Source organism: Lactuca serriola, chromosome 5, assembly GCF_051521515.1.
Source record: "Lactuca serriola cultivar US96UC23 chromosome 5, Lser_US96UC23_V15, whole genome shotgun sequence".
In the NCBI taxonomy this organism is placed as follows: domain Eukaryota; kingdom Viridiplantae; phylum Streptophyta; class Magnoliopsida; order Asterales; family Asteraceae; genus Lactuca; species Lactuca serriola.
This window is the reverse complement of record NC_136412.1, coordinates 265985650-265995333: the sequence shown is the minus strand read 5'-3', so window position 1 is coordinate 265995333 and position 9684 is coordinate 265985650.

Below are 9684 nucleotides of genomic sequence, written 5' to 3'. Positions count from 1 at the left end.
TTATGTACTCACCAGGTTTCCCAACCTGACCCACTCAGTTTATTTATATCACAGGTGACGATACGAAGTGACATTACACTGAGAGATTTAAAGAGATGTAGACCACTAGTGTAAATAATTGTAAGTTCTGTTTATGCTTATGTTTCTGTATTAACGATAACATCCCAAACGTTTTAAAATGAAATAAATACGTTCCTTCGAAAATGTTTTAATAATGTATTTACCATGTTTTTCTGGGAACAAATTCCGCAACCATTTTATGAAATGAAGTACTCTGAATTTTATAAAGCATAAACAAAATCGGTCTTTTCTGGCCGTGAAAATTGGGGATGTCACAATAACCGATCCTCGGGGACTATTTCATCCCCTACTGCTACTATCACATATATCATAACATAACATATTATCAGACATATATGGGGTCTCCGATCTAACCTTTGGTCCTAACGACCGAACTTGGGGACTACTCCCCTCCTACTACCACTATCACATATAACATATCATCACATACTGTCAGACTTTTTTTGGGTGTCTAACCTACCCTTCGGTCCTAACAACCAAACTCTACTACTATCACATATACATATCATGCCAGCATATAACATATCAGGTAATAGCAAACCTAGATGATATCACAAAGACAATCATCTAACATACAACTCCTACTGGTGGGCCAGCATTGTGGCCGTAGACCCACCGCTACTGGAAGGTAACTCACCTCAAAGTAGCTGCTGATCTGCATGGGAACTGACTGTCTTCTGCTGCTGCCGCTCCGAAAATCCTCCGGCTATAATTCCCACAAAACCCTTAGTCAAATACTGCTAACCGACCTCAGGGTAAAATGACCATTTACCCCTTACCAATCAAGATTCAAAGTCAAAGTCAACTGTCATTGGCCCAACTCACCGAGTTGACTTGCCAACTCGCTGAGTCCCTATCCATTTGTCCAACCATAAACCCGTCTCTACTCGTCGAGTTAAGCATTGACTCGATGAGTTCTCCTTCTAAACTAAAGGCCAATAGTCCTTCATCCTACTCACCGAGTTGTATGAACAACACGCCGAGTTTATCTTCATCTGAAGAACACTCTATGCTGAGACTTGCCGAGCTGTATGAACAACTCGGAGAGTCTGTTCTTGAGGCAAGAAGATTTCCTAGAGCTCACCGAGTCATGGCATTGACTCGCCGAGTTACTTCATGAGTGAGTCTGGCTTCCGACCCAGTGAGTCACACCCCATGACTCACTACTCCAACCCACAACATGAAAAAAAGGGGGAAAACTCGGGGACTTGCGACTCGACTCGCCGAGTCGGCCATATGCAAATATTATACACGCGATTCTGCTTGAATCCAACTCATGCCATACATAGATATGGGTTTCTAGGGCCTGATTAACACGTAAAGTTTCCAACATTACGTGTAAATAAACACCTATGAGGGTTTTAGGGCTCAAAATGCACCAAAAGAGTAGATCTAGGGCTTTCATGCAATATGGCTCCATAAAGGCGGTAGATTCAAGCTCCTGGAGCTCAATCATGCCTAGATCTAGAGGCTAAACAACTTATTACCAACCCTAATACACAAACAAGCTTGGGGAAAGGCTCAAGAAGGACTTTCATGGAGATACAAGGGACAATAAGCATGAAAACAGAGGGAAACTGAGTTATACCTCAAGGAAATCACTAAGATAACCCAAATATGCCTGGCCTCCTTCTTCTCTTCTTGATCTATTCTCCTTCCCTCTCCAAATCTTCAAGAAAACACACCAAAACGCTTCAATCTCACAAGGAACAAGGCTTGAACGAAGTATAGAGCTCTGAGGATGAAGGGGACGAGCTTGGGGCGGATAAGAGGGTTTAAATAGGGTGCAAGCCCTTGAAATTTAGGGTTTCATCAGACAGCGGGGACTCGCCGAGTCCAGAATGTAGACTCGCCGAGTCACCAACTTAAACGTGCTCCCAAACCCGTCTCTACTCGGCGAGTCGGGCCTACAACTCGCCGAGTCTAAGGCCAAAATGCAAAATACTTAGATAAGTTTTTACGTACCAGGAACCAGGTGCTACAAATCTCCCCCACTTATTTTAGACTCCGTCCTTGAAGTCTGCTGCTCGATCCTGAAACAGCTCGGGGTAGTGCTCCATCATTTCTTCCACCGGCTCCCAAGTCCATTCCGAACCCTTTCGGTGCTGCCATTGCAACTTTACTAATTCCACCCTCTTGTTCCTCAGATCCTTCGACTTCCGGTCGAGGATTGCGACTAGGCGCTCAATGTAATTCAGGCTGTGATCAACCTGTATATCCTCCAACGTCTGGATGGTCCGCTCGCTCTGACCATCCGTCTGTGGGTGAAAGGCGGTGCTAAAATGCAGACGAGTGCCCAACTCATCATGAAACCTCTTCCAAAACCTGGAAGTGAACTGCACATCTCGATCTGATATCACTGACACTGGCACCCCATGTCGTGCCACTATCTCCCTGATATAGATATCGACTAACTTTTCGGCCGAGACACTCTCCTGAATCGGAATAAAATGGGCGCTCTTGGTCAACCGATCCACGATGACCCAAATTGAATCCACTCCTCGCGCCGTCTAGGGAAGTGTCGTGATAAAATCCATCGTAATATCCTCTCATTTCCATAACGGGATATCCAATGGCTGCATCTTGCCGTGCGGCCTCTGATGCTCGGCCTTGACCTTCCTGCAGTTCAAACATCACTCGACGTACCAAGCCACATCCCACTTCATGCAGGGCCACCAATAGTCTAGAAGAAGATCCTGATACATCTTCGTTGCCCCTGGATGAATAGAGAATTGGGATTTGTGCGCCTCCTCCATCAAGATCTAGTGCATGCCTCCGTGATACGGCACCCACACCCTACGGTGTAGTGTCAGTAACCCTCGGCTATCATAATCGAAGGAGGTGACTTGACCCACTATTTGCTCACTCTTCCGATGTTCCTCCTTCATAGCCTCCTGCTGGGCTTCCCGAATCTGCTCTAACAGTGGTGTCACCACCGTCATCCTCATACACGCATCCCTGATCGGTGCCGCCTTACGGCTAAGCGCATCAGCCACCACGTTGGCCTACCCCAGGTGGTAAAGGATCTCGCAATCATAATCCATCACCACGTCCAACCACCGACATTGCCTCATGTTCAGATTCGGCTGATCCATGAGGTACCTCAAACTCTTGTGGTCCGTGTAAATGGTACATCGAACCCCGTAGAGGTAATGCCGCCAAATCTTGAGGGCGAAGACCACCGCCCCCAACTCTAAATCATGTGTCGGGTAGTTCGCCTCATGAGGCTTCAGCTGCCTCGAGGCATAAGCAATGACATGACCCCTCTGCATCAATACCGCGCCTAAGCCCGACATGGACGCATCATAATATCCCACAAAATCCTCTACGCCCTCGGGCAGGGCTAAGATTGGCGCCTCGCACAATCTCTGTCTCAGAATCTCGAATGCTGCCTGCTGCTCAGGCCCCCATCGAAAGACCACGGCTTTCCTAGTCAACTGTTTCAGGGGTAGGGCTATCTTGGAGAAATCCTGAATGAATCTCCGATAGTAGCCTGCTAATCCTAGGAAATTCCGAATCTTTGATGGAGACTTCGGAACCTCCCATCTCATCACAGCCTCCACCTTGGTCGGGTCTACTGAAATCCCGTTCTGGTTGACGAGGTGCCCAAGAAACTGCACCTCGCGCAACCAAAACTCACATTTGGAGAACTTGGCGTACAAGCTCTCCCTCCTCAAGGTCTCCAAAACCTCTCTCAGATGGTCCTCGCGCTCCTCCTGCATCTTGGAATAAACCAAGAAGTCATCAATGAAAACTATCACAGACCGATCCAGCATCGGTCTACACACGCGGTTCATGAGGTCCATGAACGCGGCAGGAGCATTGGTGAGCCCAAACGGCATCACCACGAACTCATAATGGCCATAACGCGTACGAAACGCGGTCTTTTGTACATCCTCCTCTCTGACCCTCATCTGATGATAACCTGAACACAAATCGATCTTGGAGAACCAAGATGCTCCCTGCAACTGATCAAAGAGGTCATCAATCCTCGGGAGTGGGTAACGGTTCTTCATCGCTACCTTATTCAGCTCCTGGTAATTTATACACATCCGATGTGACCTGTCCTTCTTCTTTACAAACAGGATTAGGGCTCCCCAGGGTGAACTGCTCGGTCGAATAAATCCCTTGTCTAGCAGCTGCTGCAGCTGCATAGACAACTCCTGCATCTCGGGAGGAGCCAACCGATAAGGTGTCTTGGCTATCGGAGCCGCACCAGGAACTAGGTCGATTCTGAACTCTACCTGACACTCCGGAGGTATTCTAGGAAGCTCCTCCGGGAACACATCAGCGTAGTCTCGCACCACTGGAACCTCGCTCATCGTCATCTTACCCGCATCCCGGGTATCCATAACATACGCGGAATATCCCGTGCAACCCTGCTGAAGGTAGCGCCTAGCTCTCACTGCTGAACATACTGTGGGTCCATGTTGTGGCCTTTCGTCGTGGATCACCAACTCTCCCCCACTTGGGGTCCTGATCCGCACTAGATGCTGTGCGCAATCTATCATCGCCCCATTAGGGCTCAACCAATCCATGCCTATAATCACCTTGTTCCCCCGCAATGGGATGGGAACCAAATCCACCAAATAGCGCTCCTCAAATAACCTTAGGACACAATCCCTGAATACTGTCGACGCTCGCACCCATCGATCATCGGCAATCTCTACTTCTAAAGGGCAATCCAACATGCCTGAAGACTCTGTAAACCTCTTGATAAGCGCAAGGGAAACAAAGGATCGGGTGGCACCTGAGTCAAACAACACCTGAACAGGAATACCGTTCACATGGAACGATCCTAATGCATATACACAGAGCACATATCAATATCATAACATCGCAAAAATAAAGTAAAGGGAAAGAATCATACCCGTCACCACATCGGGTGCGGCACGTGCCTCCTCTGTCGTCAGCTGAAATGCCCGGCTCCTCACCACTGGAGCCTCTGTCTTGACCTGCCGGACATCTGTAATCCGAAGGGTAGCTGGAGCTGGCGTCTTAGCCGGCGCTGATGTTGTCAATTGGGGGCAATTGGCCTTCTTGTGGCCCCTCTGGTTGCAGTGGAAACACAACAACTCCGATGTCTGAATCACAGGTGCAGGGGCGGTACAATCCCTGCTGAAATGCTCCGTCTTGCCGCACTTATAGCAGCCCGACGATCCCAACCTACATGCCCCCTCATGAGGCCTGCCGCATTTCTTGCAGCGGCTCGGTCCTGACTGGCCTTTCGGCCTACCATCTGGTCCCTTGGGCTTCTTCCCCGAAGCCCCTCCTGCCTGACCCTCCTCTGTCTTCCTCTTCCGGATGTGCTCCAGATCTATCTCCCTCTCCCTTGCCCTGGTAATCATAGAGTCGAGGGTAGGGCAAGCTGAAAAACTGACATGCTCCCGAATATCAGCTCGTAGCATGTCATGATAGCGGGTCCTCCTCATATCCTCATCACCCGCGTACTGGGGTACCAGCAACGCTCTCTCCTGGAACTTGGCGGTGATCTCTGCCACAGTCTCCGTCGTCTGTCTCATATCCAAGAACTCCCTGGCCAGCTACTGAAGCTAGACAGCCGGCGCAAACTCTGCCTTGAACCTGGTCGCGAAGTCCGACCAAGTCATAGCCTCGACAGCCGAGGCTCCCAATAACTCACCCACGAACTCCCACCAATCCCTAGCTCGATCTTGCAAACACCCTGCTGCAAACCTCACCTTCTACCCCTCAGGGCAGAAGCTAATCATCTGTGCAGACTCAATGTCTACAATCCATCGCCTAGCAGCTATGGGGTCCTTCGCGCCATGAAAATCCGACGCACCACTACCCCGGAAGTCCTTGAAGGACAGTGTGCGAGATCCCGACTGGCCAGATGCCATGTCGCTCCTGAATGCCCTGAGGCGATCTTCCATCAACTCCAATATCCCTTCCTTAATCGACCCGAAGATAATGGGGGTCGACTCAAGGATGGCCCTGGTGATCTCTGACGTGATGAACTCGCGTAGCCCCTCATCTATTGGCTCGGAACCTGATCCCGAACCCGATCCCTCTCCTGAACTGCCAACTGCTGGCCTCGAGCATAGTACCGCCATTCTGAAATACAAAAAATAATAATAATTAGCGATACTGACACCTCTGGAGGGATCACACTTACTACAAGTTCCCTGGTCTTATCTTGGCCTTCCTTAGTTCGGGTACGGATCCTCTGCTTTCAGTAGTACGGGCCCATACTACCTTCCACATCTATCCGTACCCTATCCAAGGACTGCCTCGACTCCACCAGGTCCCTTTCACTACCGCTGATCACTGCTATACTCATCCTAGGCTTGCCCCAGGAAATCTCTAACTCCACCCTACCCGGTCCTCAGTTGCTGAAGGCCTCCTTGTAATGCCAATTAGTCATTACCTAAATACCATCACATGTGGTGAGGCTCAGATAATCCTTCGAGTACAGACTCGGCTCTACACGGTTAGACTCAAACAAAAGCCGCGCAGTAAGGCCAAATCCAGCACTCTAAGATTATTCAACCCTGATCACATGTGACATGGCGTATTCATCTAATGTCTAACTCCCATCACTCAGAGTCCCCACGAAGCACAAAGCAAGCAGCATTCAGACACAAGGAAACAATCTCAGGCAAATCCGTCCTCATAGAGGAAAGCTATACTAGCATACAATGCTAAACACATACTATCAGGCATAACCCTAACAGGCTATCCTACTGCTGTCTATTCTAGCATGAAATTTTTCGTACACTAAAGCACATAAGACAGGCACATAACGCATCACTCCTAGATCCTTAGTCCTATTCTAGCATGTTGTTCTACTGAAACTGATAAACATAACATAAGCTGGTATAGGTACTTTGGGAAATACTTACTTGAGCTCGGCCGGTCGCGCACATCACACACTTCGTTCCTTCTTAAACTCTTTACTTAGCTTCTCGGAAAAAATATTTTCTTCCATAAAATCTTTTAAATCCCTTGATTTGAGTTCAGACACCCCGAAAAGGGCTCTGATACCAACTTATAACATCCCAAAAATACGAGCCAAAAATTTCATTTTTAAAACATACAATTTACAAAACATTAGAAATAAAACATTCATGGATCATGACATTTCATAAAAGATGTTGTTTGTCTGGAAACCATTTAGTAAAACATAATACTATCAGAGTACAAAACCCCAGGAGGATCCCATAGCGTGGAATACAAAGCGTGTGTGTGATGTACCACTATCGTGCCGGCTCCTTCACCTTCGAAGAAGAGGTACCTGAAACCAAAACTGAAAACTATAAGCACGAAGCTTAGTGAGTTCCCCCATCTTACCACATACCATACAATCAAATATCATACACACTGCCGGGCAATTCTGGGGTGTCGGACCTACCCGTGTCAAGCCGTTCTGGGGTGCTGACTACCCATGTCAAGCCATTCTGGGGTGCTGACTACCTATCGGTCCTAACAACCGATCCTCGGGGACTATTTCACCCCTACTGCTACTATCACATATATCATAACATAACATATTATCAGACATATCTGGGGTGTCCGATCTACCCTTTGGTCCTAACGACCGAACTTGGGGACTACTCCCCTCCTACTACCACTATCACATATAACATATCATGCCAGCGCATAAACATATCATCACATACTGTCAGACTTATCTGGGGTGTCTGACCTACCCTTCGGTCCTAACAACCGAACTCTACTACTATCACATATACATATCATGCCAACATATAACATATCAGGTAGTAGCAAACTTATATGATATCACAAAGATAATCATCTAACATACAACTCCTACTGGTGGGCCGGCATTGTGGCCGTAGACCCACCGCTACTGGAAGGTAACTCACCTCAAAGTAGCTGCTGATCTGCGTGGGAACTGACTGTCTTCTGCTGCTGCCGCTCCGGAAATCCTCCGGCTGTAATTCCCACAAAACCCTTAGTCAAATACTGCTAACCGACCTCAGGGTAAAATGACCATTTACCCCTTACCAATCAAGAGTCAAAGTCAAAGTCAACTGCCAGTTGGCCCGACTCGCCGAGTTGACTTGCCAACTCGCCAAGTCCCTATCCCTTTGTCCGACCATAAACCCGTCTCTACTCGTCGAGTTAAGCATTGACTCGACGAGTTCTCCCTCTAAACTAAAGGCCAATAGTCCTTCATCCTACTCGTCGAGTTTATCTTCATCCGAAGAACACTCTATGCTGAGACTCGCCGAGCTGTATGAACAACTCGCCGAGTCTGTTCTTGAGGCAAGAAGATTGCCTTGAGCTCGCCGATTCATGGCATTGACTCGCCGAGTTACTTCATGAGTGAGTCTGGCTTCCGACCCACTGAGTCACACCCCATGACTCACTACTCCAACCCGCAACATGAAAAATAGGGAAAACTCACGGACTCGCGACTCGACTCGCCGAGTCAGCCACATGCAAATACTATACATGCGATTATGCTTGAATCCAACTCATGCCATACATAGATCTGGGCTTCTAGGGCCTGATTAACACGTAAAGTTTCCAACTTTACGTGTAAATAAACACCCATGAGGGTTTTAGGGCTCAAAATGCACCAAAAGAGTAGATCTAGGGCTTTCATGCAATATGGCTCCATAAAGGTAGTAGATCCAAGCTCCTGGAGCTCAATCATGCCTAGATCTAGAGGCTAAATAACTTATTACCAACCCTAATACACAAACAAGCTTGGGGAAAGGCTCAAGAAGGACTTTCATGGAGCTACAAGGGACAATAAGCATGAAAACAGAGGGAAACTGAGTTATACCTCAAGGAAATCACTGAGATAACCCAAATATGTCTGGCCTCCTTCTTCTCTTCTTGATCTATTCTCCTTCCCTCTCCAAATCTTCAAGAAAACACACCAAAATGCTTCAATATCACAAGGAACAAGGCTTGAACGAAGTATAGAGCTCTAAGGGTGAAGGGGACGATCTTGGGGCGGATAAGAGAGTTTAAATAGGGTGCAAGCCCTTGAAATTTAAGGTTTCATCAGACAGCAGGGACTCGCCGAGTCCAGAATGTGGACTCGCCGAGTCGCCAACTTAAATGTGCTCCCAAACCTGTCTCTACTCGGCGAGTCGGGCCTACAACTTGTCGAGTCTAAGGCCAAAATGCAAAATACTTAGTTAAGTTTTTACGTACCAGGAACCAGGTGCTACATGTATATAGGCTTAAACTCATGCATTTTGCATGTTTTTCGAGATTTTCCATGATACAATTTCACTCGCACACTTTTGTGATATTTCAGGGACTTTTGGAGGTGGGATCTCGCTTAAGGAGGTGAATAAAAGATGTGGACAAGATTTCAGGACTTACGGAGCACCAGGAATGAAGATATTCAAGAAATGAAGATTTTGGCAATTGAGGGATTTACACGACCGTGTAAACGTAAGGCATAAGTTTACGCATGCCGCGGATTTGAATCTACAAACACAGTTTGAGCATTCTGTTTTTTGCGTTTATGCGGGCCGCATAAACGACAATGTTAATTTACGTGGGCTGTGTAAAGGTGGTTGTGGGTTAAAAAGTAGTTTTTCTTCTCTCTTAAAAGGTGTCACCGATTTCATACTTTGGTCTGTCGATTTTTGGAGC